Consider the following 23,785-nt stretch of genomic DNA (forward strand, 5'->3'; position numbering starts at 1 on the left):
GAGGTGTATTTCTTGTAAACAGCAGAATGTTGGATCCTGTTTTTGTATCCAATATCTTAGCATGTGCCTTTTTATAGGTGATTTGAGTCCATCAATTTATTTATTATTTATTTATTTATTATTAAAAATTTCTGCCTCCTCCCCAACTCCCATTTCCATCCCCCTACCCCCACACCTCTCCCTCTCCCTCTCAGGTCCGGAGAGCAGTCAGGGTTCCCTGCCATGTGGGAAGTCCAAGGTCCTCCCCCCATCCATCCCGGTCTAGGAAGGTGAGCATCCAAACTGGCTAGGCTCCCACAAAGCCAGTACATGCAGTAGGATCAAAATCCAGTGCCATAGTCCTTGGCTTCTCATCAGCCCTCATTGTCCGCCATGTTCAGAGAGTCTGGTTTTATCCTATGCTTTTTCAGTCCCAGTCCATCTGGCCTTGGTGAGCTCCAAATAGATTAGCTCCAATGTCTCAGTGGGTGGGAGCACCACTTGCGGTCCTGACTTCCTTGCTCATGTTCTCCCTCCTTCTGCTCCTCATTTGGACCTTGGGAGCTCATTCTCGTGCTTCAATGTGGGTCTCTGTCTCTATCTCCATCCATCGCCAGATGAAGGTTCTATGGTGATATGCAAGATATTCATTAGTATGGCTACAGGATAGGGCCATTTCAGGTTTCCTCTCCTCAGCAGCCCAAGGAACTAACTGGGGACATCTCCCTGGGCACCTGGGAAACCCTCTAGAGCCAAGACTATTACCAACCCTAAAACGGCTCCCTTAATTAAGATATGTAATTCCCTGTTCCCATATCCACCCTTCCTTTATCCCACCCATCCCATTCCCCCAAGTTCTCCCCATCCTCCCATTCTCACTTTTCTCTCCCCATTTCCCCTTACCCCCTACAAATCCCACCCCCAAGTTTCCTATTTTTGCCCGGCAATCTTGTCTATTTCCAATATCCAGGATGATAACTATATGTTTTTCTTTGGGTTCACCTTCTTATTTAGCTTCTCTAGGATCACAAATTATAGGCTCAATGTTCTTTATTTATGGCTAGAAACCAATTATCAGTGAGTACATCCCATGTTCATCTTTTTGGGTCTGGGTCACGTCACTCAGGATAGTGTTTTCTAATTCCATCCATTTGCATGCAAAATTCAAGATGTCATTGTTTTTATTGCTAAGTAGTACTCTAATATGTATATATTCCATACTTTATTCATCCATTCTTCCATTGAAGGGCATTTAAGTTGTTTACAGGTTCTGGCTATTACAAATAATGCTGCTATGAACATAGTTGAACAAATGCTTTTGTAATATGATAGGGCATCTCTTGAGTATATTCCCAAGAGTGGTATTGCTGGGTCCTCAGATAGGTTGATTCCAAATTTCCTGAGAAACAGCCACACTGATTTCCAGAGTGGTTGCACAAGTTTGCATTCCCACCAGCAATGGATGAGTGTACCCCTCACTCCACAACCTCTCCAGCAAAGGCTATCATTGGTGTTTTTTATTTTAGCCAGGTGTAAGATGGAATTTCAGAATTTTTTGATTTGCATTTCCTTGATGGCTAAGGAGGTTGAGCATGCCCTTAAGTGTCTTTTGGCCATTTTAATTTCTTTTGTTGAGAATTCTCTGTTCAGTTCAGTGCCCCATTTATTAATTGGGTTAATTAGCATTTTAAAGTCTAGTTTCTTGAGTTCTTTATGTATTTTGGAGATCTACCTTTGTCTGTTGCGGGGTTGGTGAAGATCTTCTCCCATTCAGTAGGTTGCCTTTTTGTCTTAGTGACAGTGTCCTTTGCTTTACAAAAGCTTCTCAGTTTCAGGAGGTCCCAATTATTCAATGTTGCCCTTAATGTCTGTGCTGCTGAGGTTATATGTAGGAAGTGGTCTCCTGTGCCCATGTGTTGTAGACTATTTCACACTTTCTCTTCTATCAGGTTCAGTGTGTTGAGATTGATATTGAGGTCTTTGATCCATTTGGACTTGAACCTAGAGGGGCTCCCAGGTGCCCAGGGCATTGTCCCCAGTTAGTTCCTTGGGCAGCTGAGGATAGAAAATCTGAAATGGCCATAACCTATAACCATACTGATGAATATCTTGCATATCACCGTAGATATCTGGCAATGGATGGAGATAGAGACAGAGACCCACATTGGAGCACCAGAATGAGCTCCCAAGGTCCCAATGAGGAGCAGAAGGAGGGAGAACATGAGCAAGGAAGTCAGGACCGCGAGTGGTGCACCCACCCACTGAGACAGTGGGGCTGATCTATTGGGAGCTCACCAAGGCCAGCTGGACTGGGACTTAAAAAGCATGGGATAAAACCGGACTCTCTGAACATGGCAGACAATGAGGGCTGATGAGAAGCCAAGGACTATGGCACTGGGTTTTGATCCTACTTTATGTTCTGGCTTTGTGGGAGCTAAGCCAGTTTGGATGCTCACCTTCCTGGACCTGAATGGATGGGGCGAGAACCTTAGACTTCCCACAGGGCAGGGACCCTGACTGCTCTCCAGACTGGAGAGGGAGAGGGAGAGGAGTGGGGGGAGATGGAGAGGAGTGGGAGGATCGGGAGGGAAGTGGGAGGCTTGGTGGAGGCAGAAATTTTTTTTCAATGAAAAACAATTAAAAAAAAAACCCTGCCTCCCCAAAAAAACCCAGGACAAGATGGTTTCAATGCAGAATTCTACCAGAACTTCCAAGAAGAGCCAATACCTATACTCCTTAATGTATTTCACAATATAGAAACAGAAGAGTCATTGCCAAATTTCTTTTATGAAGTACAGTTACCTTGATAACAAAGTCAAACAAAGACCCAACCAAGAAAGAGAATTACAGGCCTATCTCACTCATGAACATCGATGCAAAAATTCTCAATAAAATACTGGCAAACCGAATCCAAGAGCACATTAGAAAAATTATCCATTATGATCAAGTAGGCTTCATCCCAAAGATTCAGGGCTGGTTCAACATACAAAAATCTATCAATGTAATTCATCATATAAATAAACTGAAAGAAAAAACCATATGATCATTTCATTAGATGCTGAAAAAGGATGACAAAATTCAACACCCTTTTATGATAAAGGTCTTGGAGAGATTATGGATACAAGGGTCATACCTAAATATAATTAAAGCTATTTACATCAAGCCGACAGCTAACATCAAAATTAATGGAGAGAAACTCAAAGCCATCCCACTAAAATTAGGAACACAACAGGGCTGTCCACTCTCTCCATACCTCTTCAATGTAGTGCTTGAAGTTCTAGCAATAGCAATAAGACAACATAAGGGATCGAGAGGATTTGAATTGGAAAGGAAGAAGTTAAACTTTCATTATTTGCAGATGATATGATAGTGTACATAAGTGACCCCCAAAACTCCACCAATGAACTCCTACAGCTGATATACACCTTTAATAATGTGGCAGGATACAAGATGAACTCCAAAAAAATCAGTTGGCCTCCTATACACAAAGAACAAAGAAGCAGAGAGGGAAATCAGAGAAGCATCACCTTTCACGATAGCCACAAATAGCATAAAATATCTTGGAGTAGCTCTAATCAAGGTAGTGAAAGATCTATTTTACAAGAACTTTAAGTCTTTGAAGAAAGAAATTGAAGAGGATACCAGAAAATGGAAGGATCTCCCATGCTCTTGGATTGGGAGGATAACATAGTAAAAATGGCAATTTTACCAAAGGCAATCTATAGATTCAATGCAATCCCCATCACGGTCCCATTGGAATTCTTCACAGACCTATCGACGATAATAATCAACTTTATATGGAAAAACAAAAAAACCCAGGATAGCCAAACAATCTTATACAATAAAGGAACTTTGGGAGGCATTAGTATCTCTGACTTCAAACTCTACTACAGAGCTACAGTATTAAAAACAGCTTGGTATTGGCATAAAAACAGGGAATTCGACCAATGGAATCAAATAGAAGACCCAGATTTTAACCCACAAACCTATTAACACCTAATTTTCGATAAAGGAGCTAAAAGTATACAATGGAAGAAAGAAAGCATCTTCAACATATGGTGCTGGCAGAACTGGATGTCAACCTGTAGAAGAATGAAAATAGATCCATTTCTATCACCATGCACAAAACTCATGTCCAAATGGATTAAAGTCCTCAATATCAATCTGAACACACGGAACCTGATAGAAGGAAGGAAGGACTTCAATTATCTCTCCTTTTGTTTCCTTTGCATACTCTTCTCATGCTCTGATAAATATTGTGATTCAAGTTGTCCATGTCCCTTTTTCCAAGGCGTGTGCATGGTGGCTCTAAATCAAGGAATCTGATTTTTTGTTGCTCTATCTAGGTGAAGCACCAAGCAGTTGCATACTATATCTCCTCCCTATGTATGACTGAGAAATTTGATTTTTAGAAATGATTTTTCATATCTGTGAGCAGTCTCTCCATAGTCATTTATCTTTCCTTAAATTTGAGTGCAGGAATGATTCATCCTTCACTCTTCATGGGAGTGAGTGTCTGCTCTTGCATTGAGGGCTCCCTTGGGTGAACCCCAGTTCTTAGCATCTCCAGCCCAACCTGTCACAAATTGATCACACATTTGCAAACTTGTTATGTATTCTGCTGAAGTTTTGTGGTAATTTTCATCAACTATGAGACTAACTTTGTTCTGATAGGACACACACTCACAATCTCTCATCACACCCACATAGTGTAACAACTTTGTGATTCCTCCCACAATGTGCTTATTGCTGTCAGGGCATGAAAGCCAGCCAGCCAGCAATGTCTTTTCTTGTTTCTCAGTTTTTTTTCATATTCTCTCTCTCTCTCTCTCTCTCTCTCTCTCTCTTTAAAAAAATATTTATTTTTTTCTTATGTGCATTTGTGTTTTTGCCATGGCTCTAGGCCCCTGGAACTGGGATTACAGACAGCTGTGAGCTGCCATATGGATGCTGGGAATTGAACCTGGGTCCTCTGGAAGAGCAGTCAGTGTTTAACCACTAAACTATCTCTCCAGCCCAACATGGAGCATCTCTCTACATAGCCCTGCCTGGAAAACATGACTTTCAGAGTTCACTCTGCCCCTTGAGTAAAGGTGTTGTGCTTCCTTTTATTGTATATTTAGTTTTATTTGTGTGTGTGTGTGTGTGTGTGAGAGAGAGTTTCATTATGAAATCAAAAGTCAGTCAACAACAGTGAACTTTTTATTTATTTGTTTGTTTGTTCATCCGTCCATGTATTTTTTCCTTTATTTATTTATTTATTTATTTATTTACAGTGGAAGAGTTAGCACAGAATGATCAGAATGGTAGGGTATCCTTGGGAAAAGATATCATGACTTTCCCTTTTGGGAGGGAGCTTTCTGGTAAAATATGAAACCGCCATAAAAAAGGGTCTCCATTCATTCCCTTTTGAGGAACTCTCAGGCTCTGATATTAACATCTGACTGGCGCCTATTGTCAAGGCCAATGCTACACTCCTCAGCCCCTCCCTGACCTGACCTGAGAAGCCACACCCCACCCCAGTTCACAGGCCCCTCTTAATATAACTAACTAACTAACTAACTAACTAACTAACTAACTAACTAACCTTCATAAAATGTGGAATCTCTTTGCTGCTGGCAGCCATTTGATGAATTCATTCTCAGATCCTTTCCTTACAACCTGTTCAGGTCACCCACCCAAAACAGGAGGTTTCTGTCCAGCAAGAATGTCTTCTTTCCATGTTTCTTTTGTATGTTGCAGTCAGTCCAGATGTGCTGGTATATGGTCCCAGAGATCTCTGAGAGAGAGAAACAGAAGTGCTTTTTATTTGAACAGTTTTAGGGAATCTAATGATTTAATATTTAGCTATTTTAGCCTTATTTACCAGCACATTTATTATTACCTGCAAGCACCATCCTCTCAAAACATTGGACCCCCCTGCCCGCCCCATCTGTACATGTCACGCATGTGCGTGTGTGTATGTGCATCCACACCTGTGTGTGTGCATCCCATGTATTCCTTCATCTGCCCACCCACACAATGCAAATTCCATCTCAAGAGCTGTTTTGCTGACACTCACCTAGCACCAGTGAGATGGAGGCCACCATATTCTTAGCCAGTTATGTTTCCAGGACAGTCAGGAGAAAGAAGGAAGGAAGGAAGGAAGGAAGGAAGGAAGTAATCTATCTACATTCCCAAAGAAAGAAAAAGAGAAAGTAAGTAAAAAAAAGTAAATAAAAAATTTTTAAAAATTAAAAATAATTAAGAAAGTAAACACATACATAAAATAAACAAATAAGCAAACAAAGAAAGAATGAATAAAAAATAAATAATAAAAAAGAGTTGAAACAGTCAATAAGTAAATAAATGAGTCGGGCTGAGCAGATAAATAAACAGATATATGAAAGAAAATAAGGAAGTGAAGGAATGAATGAACAAATAAATAAATAAGTAAATGACTAGGTGGGTCATTTTTTTAAAGTAAGTAAATGAGATGGGCTAAACAGATAAGTAAATAAGTAAGTAAACAAATACATAAGAAGTGATCAATCCATTACCTGATCAAGCAAGCAATCAATCATGAAAAAAACGAGACACATCCATTCAATACATAAAAGACAAAGCATGGAAATAAACATGTAAACTGGTCAACTCACCCACGTTCACTCAGCCACCCACCCAAAGCAGGAGGGAGGTCTCTGTCCATCAGGGCCATCTTCTTTCCAAGTTGCAGTTAGTCAGATCTCTGAGCAAACAGAAAAGAAAGCAATTGCTTTCTATTTGAACAGTTTTAATATTATTCTAATGAATTAATACTCAGCTATTCCCAGGCTTATTCACCACTGGATGACCAGCGAGCACCTTTCTCTCACCACACTAACCCCCTTCTTCCCCAGCCCCATCTGTACATGTCATGCACATGGGACAATTAGAAGGGGGAATAAACAAATAGATGAGCAATAGATAGATAGAGAGATGATAGTGAAATAGATAGATAGATGATAGCTAGCTAGCTAGCTAGATAGATAGATGATAGACAAACTCTGTAACATGAAGGGCCTGCTTGTTGGGGTTTCTGTCCCACCTGGTACCCCATAGCCGACAAGCCTGAAAGAAAATCACACAGAGATCTCCATAAGTTATAAAACTGATTGGCCCATTGTAACATGAGGGGCTGCTTATTAGGGTTTCTGTCCTGCCCAGTATCCCACAGCTGGCAAGCCCCAAAGAAAATCACACAGAGAGTCTACATTAGGTTATAAACTGATTTTTCCCATTAGCTCAGCCTTCTTAATAGCTCTTGTAGCTTATATTAACCCATTATTCTTATCTATGTTAGCCATGGTGCTCAGTACCTTTCTCAGCAGGGCAGCTCACATGTTGTTTCTTCAGTGGTTTGGGCTGTAATGAAAGGAACGGGCTTCCTCCTTCTTAGCATTCTCCTGTTCTCATTACCCCACCTCTATTTCCTGTCTGGTTGACCTGCCTATACTTCCTGCCTGGCCAATCAGCATTTATTTAAAACATGATTGACAGAATACAGACAATTCTCCCTCACCACTTTTTTTTTTTTAACAAAGGAAAATATCCATAGTCCATTTTTTTAAAAAATGTGGGCGTAGTATTCCAGGCTACTTCCTGCTGGTTGGGGGTGCTGATAATCTTATGGGGACCTAAAGAAAATTTAGAGTTATAATCAAGTCCTGACTGGAGTATCCTGTGAGGCTTAATCATCTCATGCAGCAGTCTTGAATCTGTTCTGGATGTAGAACTCAGATAGCCAGGCCATCTGTTCCTACTAGAGATTTCTCAGATGATCTTCCTTGATCGAACCAGATTTTTCTTAACTCAGAATGAATCCACAGTCTCTCATTTTCTGTGGAAACAAAAGCAAAATCTCTTCTCCAAAGTAGCATACCTTTTGACTTCAATTTTGAAGTCAAGGTATTTTAAAAATACCTATTATGGATTAATTCAGCAGCATTTATAAGCAAATATCTTTTAGCAGCTGTTGCTCCTTCCTCAGCATTCAAACAATTTAAAGAGAACAAAATAACATACAGTATCAAGATTCTCTGTGCATTTTCCATCTTTATGTGGCTTTACTTTAACCCCGATTTATTTTTACTTTTACTTTTTGAGAAAGGTTCTCTGTATATCTTTGTCCTGGAATAACTCTATAGAGCAGGCTGTCCTTGAACTCACAGAGATTCACCTGTCTCTGCCTCCCCTGTGCTGGGATTAAAGGCGTGTTCTACCACACCTTGAACTCACAGAAATCTGTCTGTCCCTGCCTCCTAGGCATTAAGATTAAAGGTGTGTACTACACTCTTTTTTTTTTTTTTTACTTTTAGGAACTTTAACCTTTACCTGCAAATATTTTTAACATACTGTAAACCATTTAGAGGTTTTCTTTGTCTTTGAATCTCTCTTTACTGTATATCTCTCTTTCTCTGACCACACGAGTTTTTAAGTTACTAAGCAATATAGGTAGGATTAAAGCCATGGCTTTGACGGCTGTATCCAGCACATTCCTTAGCTTTCTGTGATTCCAGCCTTGTGGCTGAGGTACTGGCCAGAGCTGTGTTCATTGCCACAACTCTACAGTGTTTCAAGGTCCCTGCCAGCAAGCAAGCTGCGGCATTCTGCTCACAGACCACACTCAGTCGGACTGCCTGCCTGAAAGAGTCAGAGTTTGCCCTGGCAGGATGGTCCAGAAAGTCAGCATTTGAAAATGGTGCAGCTTTTTTCCTGTTAGAGCTGAAAATCAAAAAGCATGCATTCAGCTTTTCATCAACTCCATTTAAGTGTTTCGTGGCAGCTAAAGCTGAGTCAGGAAGCCTTTCTTAGGTTATAAACTGATTGGCCCATTAGCTCAGTCTTCTTATTAGCTCTTGTAGCTTATATTAACCCATTATTTTTATCTATGTTAGGCACGTGGCTCAGTACCTTTCAGCTGGGCAGACAATTATCCCATACCTCTTTTTTTTTTAAACAAAGGAAAATATACATAATCCATTTTTGGGGGAGTGTGGGCATTGTATTACAAGCTACTTCTGGCTTGTTGGGGGTGCTGATAATTTTATGGGGACCTAAAGAAAATTTTATTTATTTATTTTTATTTATTTTTTTTAATTAAAATTTCCACCTGCTCCCCGTTTCCCATTTCCCTCCCCTCCTCCCAAATATTTCCCCCTCCCCCCACTCCCCTCCTCTTATCCCCACTCCTCTTCTCCTCCCCCCACACCATTCCCCCTCCCTCTGGATACTGAAGAGCAGTCCAAATTCTCTGCCCTGCGGGAAGACGAAGGTCTTCTATCTACGTCCAGGAAGGTGAGCGTCTAAACAGGCTAAGCTCCCACAAAGCCAGTTCATGTATTAGGATGGAAACCTAGTGCCATTGTCCTTGGCTTCTCATCAGCCTTCATTGTCCACCATGCTCAGAGAGTCCAGTTTCAACCCATGCTTATTCAGTCCCAGCCCAGCTGGCCTTGGTGGGCTCCCAATAAATCAGTTCCACTGTCACAGTGGGTGGGTGCATCCCTCGTGGTCCTGATTTCCTTGCTCAAGTTCTCCCTCCTTCTGCTCCTCATTTGGGCCTTAAGAGCTCAGACCGTTGCTCCAAATTGAGTCTCTGTCTCTACCTCGATCCATCGCCAGATGAAGGTTCTAAGGTGATATGTAAGATATTCATCAGTATAGGATAGGGTCATTTCAAGTTCCCTCTCCTCTAAAGAAAATTTTAGAATTATGATCAAGTCCTGACTGGAGTATCCTGTGAGTCTTGATCATATCAGGCAATAACTTAATATACATGCTTTTCTGGTAAGAAAATACTTTTCACCAAGCAGTTGGGACACATACTTTAATCTCAGCACTTGTGAGGCAGAGGCAGGCAGATCTCTCAGAGTTTGAGGTTAGTTGATTGAGTTCCATGACACGCAGGGTTGTTACACAGAGAAACCCATATCTGAAAAGAAACCCAAGAAAATAGAAGAAGAAGAAGAAGAAGATGAAGAAGAAGAAGAAGAAGAAGAAGAAGAAGAAGAAGAAGAAGAAGAAGAAGAAGAAGAAGAAGAAGAAGAAGAAGAAGAAGAAGGAGAGGAAATACATTTCATAAATATTTTTAAAGACCTAAGGGCAGAATGGCAAGTTTGTGGAATGTTGGGAACAGATATCTACAAAGTAAAAAGTACCAAATGTTGCTGATAAAACTCTAGAATCTGATAATATAGGAAAGGGTCCTTGCACAGTTCAACTGGAAAGAGGGTATTCCTGTTAACTTTGCAATTTTGGATGTTGGAACTATGAATGTTGTAATATGAGCGGCGGGGCTGCATCCCCGGCACCCAGCCGCCCGCATGGCTTTATCCGAAATAATTACATGGAAACTGTATTCTTTTGAACACTGCCTGGCCCATTAGTTCCAGCCTCTTATTGGCTAGCTCTTACATATTGATCTAACCCATTTCTAATATTTTGTGTAGCACCACGAGCTGGCTTACCAGGAAAGATCTTAACCTGCGTCTGTCTGGAGTGGGAGAATCATGGCAACTCACTGACTTGGCTTCTTTCTCCCAGCATTCTGTTCTGTTTACTCTACCCACCTAAGGGTTGGCCTATCAAATAGGCCTAGGCAGTTTCTTTATTAATTAGCCAATGAAAGCAACAGATAAAGACCCACCTCCATCATATGAATATATTAAGAAAATAAGGCTACCACCTTTTAGGGACCTAGCTACTGCTCAGATGGAAATGGATATTGGGCACATTTTCAAAGATGATTATAAAAGAATGATTGATGGAAGCATTGTGAGATATCTTCATATACTTGACAAGGCTGTAATTCTTCTCCATAAACAATTATGAGCCACAGAACCTAGCTTAAATCTTAACCTTAATTCAAGCAACTGTCTTATAGATTATGCCTTCTTGTGTGTGTGTGTTTGTATAAAACATGGTTTTCTTGTGTGCTAGGTGAAACCAGTATCATTGAGATGCATCTCCATTTAAAGTCTATTTAGTTTTCATTTGTCTCTACAACATTTGCATCTTAGAGAGTGCCATCTTACTATATGTCACAGCATTTTATTTGAACACAATCTTTGCAGATGTCTTCAAGTGTAATGATGTATGCTGTTGGACTGTGTCAAGTACTTAAACTCTCCTTGTAAAGAGAGTGAATATTGGAAACAGAGTTATGCCTATAGTCAGGAGATTTTTTATAAACATCAAGCAGAGAATAGGATCAAACAGCCTTAAAGTTTACAGTCTGCCTCCACAAACTAGGAGAGGAGATTTGATAAAATTGTCTTTAAGAACAAAGAACAGGACATAAGCATGCTACAACTTTGCACTTCTGGTCTTCTTAAATGTGAGAGTAGACATTTCTATTGTTTGTGCCTTTCAGCTTATGCCTTTTATTAAAATAGAAGTTCTATTATAAAGAACACTCACTGATTCTTTGGGGATACTGCTTCAGTCTGAGGTAAAGATAAATTTGACTTTGGTTTAGTATCTAACCAACAACGAAGTTTCATATTGAACATAAGAATGTACTCATGATTTACCCAGGTTTTTCCTTTTGTTCAATGATGGATTCCTGTTGACTGAGGTTTCTATCCTGCCTGGTTCCCACAGTCATCAAGTTCCAAAGAAATCACACAGAAGTCTACAGTATTAATAAACTGGTTGACCCATTAGCTCAGGCTTCTTATTAACTCTTACAACTTATATTAGCCCATTATTCTTATCTGTGTTAGCCACGTGGCTTGGTACCTTATTTGATGCTGTTGTTACATCTCGCTTTTTCTGTGGCTGGGACAGGACTGGCAGAATAAGACATCCTTCTTTCCAGAATTCTCCTGTTTTCATTGATCTGCCTGTATTTCCTGTCTGGTTGTCTGGCCTATACTTCCTGCCTTGCTACTAGCCAATCAGCATTTATTTAAAATATAATTGACAGAATACAGACCATTGTCTCACACCACCTCTCCCTCTTTTAAAAAAACAAAACAAGAACCCTGAATCAAATATACTTTGTTTAGCTTTTTTTCCTGACCATTATCCATAACAACTTGTGACTAACATTTTAAATAAAGGAAAATATTCATAGTCTATTTTTTTAGGAATGTGGGCACAGTTTTCCAGGATACTTCCTGCTTGTTGGGGACACTGATAATCTTACAGGGACATAAAGAAAATTTAGAGTTATGATCAAGTCCTGACTGGAGTATCCTGTGAGTTTGATCATCTCAGGCAGCATCTTGAATCTGTTCTGGATGTAGAACTCAGACATCCAGGCCATCCGTTCCTACCAGAGATTTCTCAGGTGGTCTTCGTTGATCAAACCTGATATTTTTTAATTCAGAATAAATCCATAGCTTCTCATATTCTGTGGAAACAAAAGCAAAACCTCTTCTCCAAAGTAACATATCTTTTTATTCAGTTTTGAAGTCAAGGTATTTTCAAAATACCTATCTTGGAATAGTTCAGCAGCATTTATAAACAAATATCGTTTAGCAGCTGTTGCTCCTTCCTCAGCATCCAAACAACTCAAAGAGAACATAATAACATACAGTATCCAGACTCTCTGTTTATCTTTCATCTTTATGTGGCTTTATTTTAACCTCTATTTCTTTTATTTTTATTTTAATTTTTGGCTTTTTGAGACAAATTCTTTGTGCATCTTTGAATATCCTAGAATTCACTCTTTAGACCCTATTGACTTGGAATCCAAAGAAATCTGTCTTCCTTTGCCTCCCAAGTGCTAGGATTAAAGGCGTGTGCCACTACACCTTGAATTCACAGAGATCTGTCTGCCTCTGCCTTCCAGGTGTTGAGATTAATGGTGTGTGCCACAACACAGAACTCTCTTTCATTTTTATTTTAAGAAATTTAACCTTTAGCCTACATATATATCTTTTTTTTCATTTTTTTATTCTTTTTTAATTAAAATTTCCAACTGCTCCCCGTTTCCCATTTCCCTCCCCCTCCTCCCACATATTGCCCCCTCCCCCCGCTCCCCTCCCCCATCCCCACTCCTCTTCTCCTCCCCCCAGTCCATTCCCCCTCCCTCTCCATACTGAAGAGCAGTCCAAATTCCCTGACCTACAGGAAGACCAAGGTCCTCCCACTTCTATCTAGGTCCAGGAAGGTGAGCATCCAAACAGGCTAAGCTCCCACAAAGCCAGTTCATGTATTAGGATCGAAACCTAGTGCCATTGTCCTTGGCTTCTCATCAGCCTTCATTGTCCGCCATGTTCAGAGAGTCCAGTTTCAACCCATGCTTATTCAGTCCCAGTCCAGCTGGCCTTGGAGAGCTCCCAATAGATCAGTTCCACTGTCACAGTGGGTGGGTGCACGCCTCGTGGTCCTGATTTCCTTGCTCATGTTCTCCCTCCTTCTGCTCCTCATTTGAAAAATATGGAACACTTCACGAATTTGCGTGTCACCCTTGCGCAGGGGCCATGCTAATCTTCTCTGTATCGCTCCAATTTTAGTATATGTGCTGCCGAAGCGAGCACTACATATATATCTTTAACTCACTGTAAACCATTTAGAGGTCTTCTTCATCTTTGAATCTCTTTTTACTTTTTTGACCACATGAGTCTTTAATTTGTTAAGCAATATTGCTATGATTAAAGCAGTGACTATGGCAGCTGGATCCAGTCCATTTCTTAAATTTCTGAGATTCCAGCCTCATAGTAGAGGTACTAGCTGTAGCCATGTTTATTGCCACAACTCTATGGTGTTTCAAGGTCCAATCAAGAAAACATTAGCAGTCTGCTCTCAAACCACATTCAAATGCTCTGTAGCCAGACCTCCTGCCTGAAAGAGTCAGAGTTTGCACTGACAGGAAGGACCAGAAAGCTGGCATTTTAAAAAGACATACTTTTTTGTTATGGCTGAAAACCAAAAAGTATGCAGATAGCTTTTCATCAACACCATTTAAGTGTTTTGTGGCAGAGCCTCTTAAAGAAACTGTAAGGTTTTACAGCTAGGGCTGAGTCAGGAACCCTCTCATAAATGAGACATATTTGCCTCTAGCAAACAGAGCCCACCTGAGAAAATGCTTCTATCAATAAGCTGTGCTTAACTCTATTTTTTTCTAGAATTAATTCCCAAGTTCTCCCAGTCTTTAAGTGGATGAAGTTGTTCACACTGGGTGCCATTTGTTGACTGAGGTTTCTGTCCTACATGGTTCCCACAGTCATTAAGTCCCAAAGAAATCACACAGAGGTCTACATTAGTTATAAACTCATTGCCCATAAGCTCAAACTTCTTATTAACTCTTACAATTTATAATGGCCCATTATTCTCATCTGTGTTAGCCATGTGACTTGGTACCTTATTTGGCAGGGCAGTCACATCTTGCTTCTTCTGTGGCTGGGACAGGACTGGCAGAATAGGACATTTTTCCTTCCAGAATTCTCCTGTTTTCATTGACCTGCCTCTACTTCCTGTCTGGTTGTCCTCCCTATACTTCCTGTGTGGCTACTGGCCAATCAGCATTTATTTAAAATATAATTGAGAGAATACAGACCATTGTCCCATACCACATTCTCATCACAATTCAAGGGGTCTTTGATTTGCACTAATGATGCAGAAACTAAGTCAGAGAAGTGGGGCTTTGAGTTTATAAGATGGAATATATGAAGAGGATGCATGCTTTAAAGGGTGAATGCTAAAAATCAAAGAAATCATAGGCTTCTGTTACCAACCTTCATTTTGTAGTATTTACTGACTTGGCTATAGTCAAATCACAGCCAAATATAGACTACAGAAGTCAAAGATAAGAAAGAAACATGAATTGAAGACAGAACACTTATCACAACATCAAAATTCACTCTAGAGTTAGGACATGAAATGCGATTTGATTTTTCAGTGTAGCTAGTAAGGCCTAGTCTTCTGGATCAAACAAATTCTAGATCAAAATCAATTATAAATAATACAAAGGTTTCAGCTAGGAGTGACATTGTTCACCTAAAATCTTGGTACTCAGGAGGCAGGGATTTATATACTGTTAGGTATTTAAGATCAATGGGCAACCATAATGAGTTCCATGCTAATATAGGTTAGAGTATGATTTCTGGCTCAAGTATAACAACAACAACAATCTCAAAAATTTAAGGGTCAAATGTCTCCTGATAAGGGCTGGAACAATAATGACCAGTATGACAAAATATCCCTAAACGTTCAGTAGAGGCATTCATATCCTGGCAGTAATCAATATCTCTTTAACTGAACTTAAGACATACTCCACAAGATGTAAATAATGCAAAAAGACAACTAGAAAACTATCCAGAGAATCTCACAAAGTACGCAGAGCTAGTGAGGTTATGAGTCCTAGAAAATGCACTACCATGATTTTGATAGACCAGCATAATTAAAAACTACATTTTAAATACTTACTTTTGTACCCCAAAATAAGTGTAGCTCTAACCATTTCTTGAAGAACATTTTCTTTGTAACAGACACTATCACAGAAAATCCCAGTTTGTCAAAATGGAGAGAGCAACACATTGTAGTACACACAGATCCAGTGAGAATGCTTATAGCATGACTATATACCAATTACTATGCAGCTGTTACAGAACAGGGGACTGATATATTCTAAGAGCAAGATGATCAGGGAGTCTGTTGAGAGACAGTGTCTCTTAAAATCAACAGGAAGCTACACATAAAATATATAAAAATATGGCTGCTTAAAAAGTATTTGAATAATGGCAACAAAAATAATTATGCTATCATAAAAGGGGAAGTCTTATAGGTTCCTAACCCTAGACAAAACTATAATCAACTAGGGACTAAGGAAGTTAAGAGGAGTATTATTCTTTCCCAGGGATGTATCTCCTAACTGATTATCGAATACTAAGTGGTCACCTAAAAATTGAAAGAAAAACAAGATAAACAAAAATGGCTCAGGAGGTCATATTTATATACTCATGTTTAAATATATGGCATAATTATATATGTAACAATAATAGAGAAAAAGGTCATTAATGTGAGAGGGACCAAGTGGGTAGACAAGTGAGAAGTTTTGAGGAGAGGAAAGTGGATGATGTAATTATATTTTAATTTAAGTAAAAAAATGGAATAAAGTATGACCTGATATGCAAAGAGCATAAATATTTTACACTTGAGTTAGAATAATGTTTCTAATATAACACAATTCTTGGCTTCACATTTTGTTTGAAGAAGACCATTTGTAGGTTCTCAGCCACTTAGAGCTAAAATAATCACACAGAAACTTTATTAATTAAATCACTGCTTGGCCCATTCACTCTAGCTTCTTATTGGCTAACTCTTACATAATAATGTAACCCATTTCTATTGATCTCTGTATTGACATGTGGCTGTGGCTTACCTGTTAAAGTTCTGGAGTCTGTCTCCAGCAGGGTGACATGGCTTCTCTCTAACTCTGCCTCTGTTCTCCCAGCATTCAGTTTCATTTTTCCTGCCTTCATAGTTCTGCCTTATCCACAGGTCAAGGCAGTTTCTTTATTCACCAATGGTAATCACAGCACACAGAGGAAAATCCCACATCAACATTTTACATTTGTGACCACATATCATTTTTCCTAGGATTTGTTTCTAATATTCTCATTAATAAACTTTGTGATTGTTCTTTTTGTTGTTTTCTAAAATCATTTTTATATTTCACTATATGATTTCAGGATTTCTTAAGCATTTTTCAAACATTTAATTGCTTGTACCTAAACCCCCTTCTTGTATCCTGTCTGACTGTTACTTATGGGTAATTTCTATAAATTATTACACTGTGTAAAGAAAAGCTAAAAGATAAGCAGAAATCAAACCAGATAAGAAGTACATTGAATAGAGTGAGCAAACTGCAAATCTAACAGCAAAAATAATGACAATAGTTTTTTTCCTTCATGAGTATAAAGTTATACTTGGCTTTGCAGGCACTTCATTGTGTTTTCTTTTCTTCTAGCCAAGTTTTAGTATAAGGTCAGGCATCATTCATAGGAGGCTCTTAGAGTACAATGTGTACTTAGAAACAATCTGTTGTGTCAATATTCTGTTTTCATTTAGTGAACTTGAAATTCATGGTTCTGTGGTTGGTTGAATCTCACAAGAAAATAAGTTCTGAATGTACTTCATCATTTAGATTAGTATAAAATAAAAGAAAATATAGGAAAAAGTAAAATAAATGAAAACATATTGACTTTTTATTGTTTAAGATAAAGGAGAGGTAGAGTTGTAGTACAGGCTTTAATTTCAATGCTGTGAGCAATGATGAAATACTAGTGCTGTTTTGTGATTACTCAGAGGCAAGAGATAGTAAGATAGTAAATGAGTTAGCTTTGTATTCCATAAAGCTCTCACAAAATGAAATTATAACCATCGGTTGTGCATATACTCAAGCAAAGATACGGAAAATTTCCAAGAAGTGTTGCACAGAAAGGAGCTGCTAGTTTTTTTTCACTGCCTGACTAGCTTACACCTGAAATAATCACAAAGAAAATGTATTTATTAAAACACTGCTTGACCCATTAGCTCTAGTTTTTTATTGGCTAATTGTCGCATCTTAATTTAACCCATTTCTATTAATCTGTGTATTGCCACTTGGCTATGGCTTACTGGCAAGATTCTAACCAGTGTCTGTCTCAGGCAGAGGATCCATGGCTTCTCTCCCTGACTCTGCTTTCTTCATTCCAGCATTCAGTTCCATTTTCCCTGCCTATCTAAGTTCTGCCCTATCAGAAGGCCAATGCAGTTTCTTTATTCATTTATGGTAATCTCAGCATACAGAGGGGACTCCCACATCAAGGGAGCTTTTGCATTAAATAAAAGAGTAAAGAAGAAAGAATGAGACAATGTAAAAATCTGTTCTCATATGACCTCAACCTGAGTAGATGAGGCAAATTGTCCAGAATTGTACAGGAAACCAAAGCCACAGGAAACTGTTAAGATCAGAGAATCTGTCAAATCTGTCACACAATTGAAAATTATATTTTTTACTTTTCAGACAATCATAGTCAGTTCATCTTCGTAGTGATTAAACAGTAGTTTGTGATTAAGGGAATCCATATATCTGTTTATAATATATTGAGACTAAATTGTAGGTATTAATTTGGGAATAATAAAATACAGAGATTAAAGAAAATGTAAGGTAGCAAGTTGCCAATAGATATTCTAAGGAAAAGGATTTTGATAAACATGAGACAAAAACATTACAATAAAATTTTTGATAAAAATGAAGTTTTGTAATCCAAAATATCTAAATCAATTCCATAAAAGGATAACTAGGTGAACCACAAACATATAGATTTAAGAGGAAAAGCTGAAGAAAATGTATGAGTATTAACCCATAAAACTTCAAAAACTTCGACATTGAAAGTGTAAAAAGCTTTAGGGGAAAGACAGTTGAGTTAATTCATTGTCTTACACAGGACAGAAAAGCAAAGAAGAAAGGCAAACTTTATAAAAATGTAGATATTTGGGACATTGAGACAAACATTGCCTATAATGGCACATATATTCAAAATGTATGATGAAATTCTTAATATCATTAATAAAAATAAACATATCAAATGTTAGTAGGTAATAAATTGGACAGAGGACTACAGAACATATATTTTATAATAGTTCTTCTGAAAATGTAAAACAAAACCACATAGAAGCCATAACAAACATATTGCAATGTTTCTTTGCACAATGGCTGTTTATTCACAAAAAGAGTGGTAGCATTTGAGAAATCATACAGATGTGCTCCTCTTTCTATATTGATCCTGAACATCAAGTCAAGAGATACCACAGCTGAGTTCTTGAGAAACAAAAGTCAGTGAATCATCCATTTGGTTTGAAATGTTCCACTATTAAAGTTGTAAAGAACTCAGAAAGCTATATATGAAAAACTCACATAATCCAATTAAAAATGAGGTACAAATTTAAACAGAAAAATCTCAGTAGAGGAGTCTCAAATGGGTGAGAATCTCTTAAAGGAATGTCTAACATTATAAGTCATCAGGGAAATGAAAATCAAAACTATTTTGAGATTCCATCCTACACCTACCAGAATGGCTAAGATAAAAACTCATGTGACTGCTCACACTGGAATGATGTAGAACAAAGGTAACACTCCTCTATTTCTAGCAGAGCTGCAAAATTTCCCAGCAACTTTAGATATCAATATGCTGATTTCTCAGAAAATTAGGAATATATCTACCTCAAGACCCAGCTATGCTACTCTTGGGCATAAATCCAAAGGACGCTCCATCATCTTACAAGGATACTTGCTTAATGTTTATAGCAGCTTTATTCATAATACCTAGAAAGCAGAAATAACTCAGATGTCCCTCAACTGAAGAATGGATAAAGAAAATGTGGCATATTTACCTGATGGACTATTACTTAGTTCTTAAAAATATAACATCATAAAGTTTGCAGGCAAATGGATGGAACTAGAAAAAATTATCCTGAGTGAGGTAACGGAGACACAGAATGACAAACATGGTATGTAATTACTTATAGGTTGATAGTAACTTTTAAGTAAAGGATGACCAAGCCACAGTCCACAGACCAAGAGAGGGTAAGTAAAAAGGAGGGCTCTAGTGGGATTAAGGGATTTACCTGGGAAGGAGAAGTATAATATATATTGTGTATGTAACAATGGCAGGTTGGCACTGGAGAAGGAAGGATCAGGTGGGAGGCATGGAGGTAGAGATTATGGGGAGAATTAGGAGAAAATTGGTGAGTTGTGTGGAAACAGTGCAGTGGAAACTTCCTGGAATCTATGAGGATGACCCTGGTGGGAACTCATAGTAATGCAGAATCCAGTCTAAACTACCATCTTTTCTAGGCAGGGAAGGCTTCACTGGTGGGAATGGGTTGTGTTTGATTGTGTTGTTGCCAAGTGGACCCCATGGAGATTCCTAAATATCTAAGGCTGATTCTAGGGCAGTGTGCTTATCTCTGAAAACTGACAGTAAGCACCTCACTGCTGAGGACAACATCTACACAGTCCTCATTGAATGGACAAAGGGTTGAGCTGGCATCTACATGTAGCCTTCACACCTAATTTCTAGTCTCATTGGCTGGCATACAAATGTACTCTACAGGCTATGGAAAGAGAAATCTGGGGGTCAAACCAGCCGCAAAACCCTCAATCAACAATCTGTTCTTCTTGCAAGATATGCTGGGGCAATGGTGATCCAGAATTATGGGAGTGGCCAACCAATGTCTTGATCAATTTGAGGCCCACACCATCAGCTGCATATACTGTCTGGATGGCCAGGAATTTTGCATATCCCAGAGACATAGGGCAGAACCAAACACAACTGGCTAAAAATTCAGTGAAATGGTTCTTAATGATATTCTGGTATACTCATACATTTGTGTCTTTTGCAGTCACATTGAAAGACCCCAGGTAGGGACCTTCCCTCAGGTGGAGACTCCCGGACCCAAGAACCAAGCCGAGACCACGGATCGGATGCAAACTACAAGAGGTTTATTAGGTAGACACAGGTACCTGCGGGCGGCAAAGTCTTTCGGAGGACTTGCACGCCCGCAGACTGGGTGAGGGTTCCTTTTATAGCAAAAGCAGGGCACAGAAGCTGATGCATGGTTACAGGGATTCCATTGGTCAGTACAAATAAGGCGAGGGGTTCACCCTGAGGACAAGTTCCTTAGGAACATCAAGATCTGATAATAACTGACTTGACTCTATCTAGGGTGCAGGTGGGTTTCTCCAGAATTTTCCCAGGTCAGATGTCTGACCACAGACATTCTGTTTGGCAACCTCTGTTTGGCAACCTAAGAGCACTGACCTTGCCCTGGACCCATACTTGTTTGTGTGCAGGCCCTGCAAAATGGCGTTACAACGGCTAAGCTGGGTTTAGGCAATATAGCAGGGCTGGGGGTCTTTCAACATCAGAGAGATTTCCTCTGCCAGCAGATGGGAGTGGGTGCAGAGATTAACATCCAGGCATGCAGAGAGAGGCTCAATTGGAAGTATTTATCAGATTTCTCCTCTCAGTGAACTGGGAATTTCATGAAAGATGGAGAGGAAAGATTGTAGGAGCCAGAAGGGATGAAAGACACAGGAGATCATGGCCTACTAAATCAACCAAGCAGAATTCACAGAGACTAAATTAGCAAGCGTGGAGCCTGCAAGGGTTTGCATCATGTCCCCTGTTTATATGTCATGGCTGTTAGCTTGGTTTTTTTTTTTTTTTTATGGACTTCTAACAGTGGGAGGTGGGGTATCTCTGACTCTTCTGCCTACTTTTGGCACTCTTTCCTCTTACTGGGTTGCTTTGTCCAGTCTCTTTAAGAAGGCTGCCTTGTCTTACTGAATCTTGTTTTTCATATTTTGTTGTTGTCTCTTGAAGGCCTGATCTTTTATGAAGGGAATAGAGGGAAAGTAGATTTGAGGGAGAGGGGAGGTAAGGGGAAATTGGAAAGAGTTGTGGGAGGGGAAACTGTGGTTGGGGTGTGTTGTGTGAGATAAGAATACATTTTCAATAAAAAAGAAAAAGGTCAACACACAAAAAATATATCATTAATCTGTATTGATTATAAGAGATTCTCCCTCATGCTTGCTGACTGGTAACAGAAAACAAAATCATTTGAAGAAAGACTTAAAACTATTGTCTATTTTACTATGAATTTAGAGTTCTAGAATTTGGAAGAACACACATTCTATGAGTGCCATAAAACAGAAGATTGGAACTTGGAAAGGGAGAGAAAGAGAGAAAATGGCTCATAAGCATCTTATACAATGTTCCTCTGCACTAGTCATTTGGTAAAAGGAAATCTGAGCATTGTTGACACTTCATCTTAGCCCAGCAAGAAGAGCAAAGATCAAAAGGACAACAAATAAAAAACCTAGAATAAAATGTAGAGAAAACGGAACACTCATTCATGCTCAGTGGGATTACAAACCTGTAAAACTCTGCAAACCATTACTGACAATTCCTCTTGAAGATGACAGTAAATCTAGCATATGGAACTACTATTTGTCAGATGCTCAAAGGATTTGACTTAATATCTGTAGGTGAAGGCTGCTTGTTCATCCCAGCCACCCAAAACCAAAATAATCACACAGACAGTTCATTAATTAAATCATTGCTTGGCCCATTATCTCTATCTACTTATTGGCTAAATCTTACATGTTAACCCATTTCTATTAATCTGTATATTGCCACATGTAGCAGTGGCTTACCACTGACTTTGGCGGCCCCATGGCATCTCTCTTACTCCACCTTCTTCCTCCCAACATTCAGTTCTATCTTCCTTGCCTACCAAAGTTCTGCCCTACCAACAGGCCAAGGCAGTTTCTTTATTTATTATTAAGCAACACATAGACATAAGTACCTCCCACACCATTTCCCCTTTTCTGTTTAAACAAAAGGAAGGCTTTGACATAGCAAAATTACATATAACAAAACAGGTATCAAGCAAGAATTGTACTTACAATATTTATATCTATTTTATCTTTTATCACAACTAAGGAAAATTATAACTATAAGTTCTTAAACTCCACTAAAGACTCCAGAAGGAAATAATATTACCTAAGTAAACAGGAAGTACATTGTAAGCGACTACCAAAACTCTAGAATTGCCAGAGACATCTTACTGCCTGGACAGTCATGCAAAATTCTTCTGTACCGTTGCTATTTTTCTCTTTGTTGGGATTATTAACTTTTATTTTTCATTACATTCCATGAAGATTGTTTAAAGTATTTCCATATTTACATAGTTTCAATCTAGTAACTCCCAGCAGCACCCTTTCCTCAAAGCTATGATTTATGAAGCTAGTGTCTACCAAATTTATTTTCTAAAAAGAAAAATACAGAGACAAGAAGAAGCAGAAGAAATAATGGGGAAATACATTATTTTCTCTGTGAGATGTGTGGACCTAAGAACCAAACATGCAAATAAAAGGACAAATAGCATATGTCTGTAAAGTTGTATTTGTCATGGAAGATATTGCCTGAGTTTTCCCCTTCTAGCAAAACCTTAGCATAAGGTCTGTCATCAGAGTGAGGGAAGGCTCTGAGAATGCAATGTGTCTTTAGATAAGGAACTTACGTGTAAATATCCTGGTTGTTTTTATTCTGTGACCATGAAATTCATAGTTAATATTCTTAGTTGAATGGTGAATACAAGATCAAAATAAGCCCTTTAGGCTCATCACTCATAATATTGATATAGAATAAAAATCAGCAGAATGTGAAAGAAATGAAAAAATGAATTTCAGACTGTTCCAAATAAACATATAGAGGATTATATTTATAATGTATATTAACTTAAATTGCAAAATCTTTTGATTCCTTTAATTTTAAGATACTATATTATAACCACACCAATTGCTCCTTATATTTTTTTTCCTTCAGAAGCATTCTATTGTTCTCTCTTTCTCTGAAATTATTTGGAAGTTCTTTAAAAATTAGTTGCTGTCATATTCAAAGTTGTGAAAATTTGATGAAATAATATGACTGTTATGTGAGTAGACTTAGAAGAAAGAGAATTGGAGTGAATGAGTTTGTTTAGTGTTCCATAAAGCTTTTCAGAATACAAAATCCTTAACTAAGTTTGTGCATATGTGCATACTCAAGAAAAACACAGTTTCTTGGCACATCAATGTTAGAGAGGAAAGGAAGGAGAAGGAAGAAGGAAATATCTAAAAGACTGTCCTGATTTGACCTCCACCTGATCAGATGAGGCAAATCGCCTGGGACTGAACATGATGCCAAAGCCACAGGGAGCTGTTGATGTTGGGGACTCTGAGGTAAGTTGTCACTCAACTGAAAATAAAGAATATTTTCTTTTCAAACTCATGGTTGATTCAACT

General features: G+C 38.7%; 1 non-coding gene across 1 annotated transcript; it reads right to left on the minus strand.

The window, feature by feature from the left end:
• Positions 1-13,380: 13,380 nt before the first annotated feature.
• Positions 13,381-13,487, minus strand: LOC130882137 (U6 spliceosomal RNA). Its single transcript, XR_009057775.1, has one exon. It is a non-coding gene; the product is annotated as a U6 spliceosomal RNA (small nuclear RNA).
• Positions 13,488-23,785: the final 10,298 nt, after the last annotated feature.

This window comes from Chionomys nivalis, chromosome 9 (assembly GCF_950005125.1).
Source record: "Chionomys nivalis chromosome 9, mChiNiv1.1, whole genome shotgun sequence".
NCBI lineage: Eukaryota > Metazoa > Chordata > Mammalia > Rodentia > Cricetidae > Chionomys > Chionomys nivalis.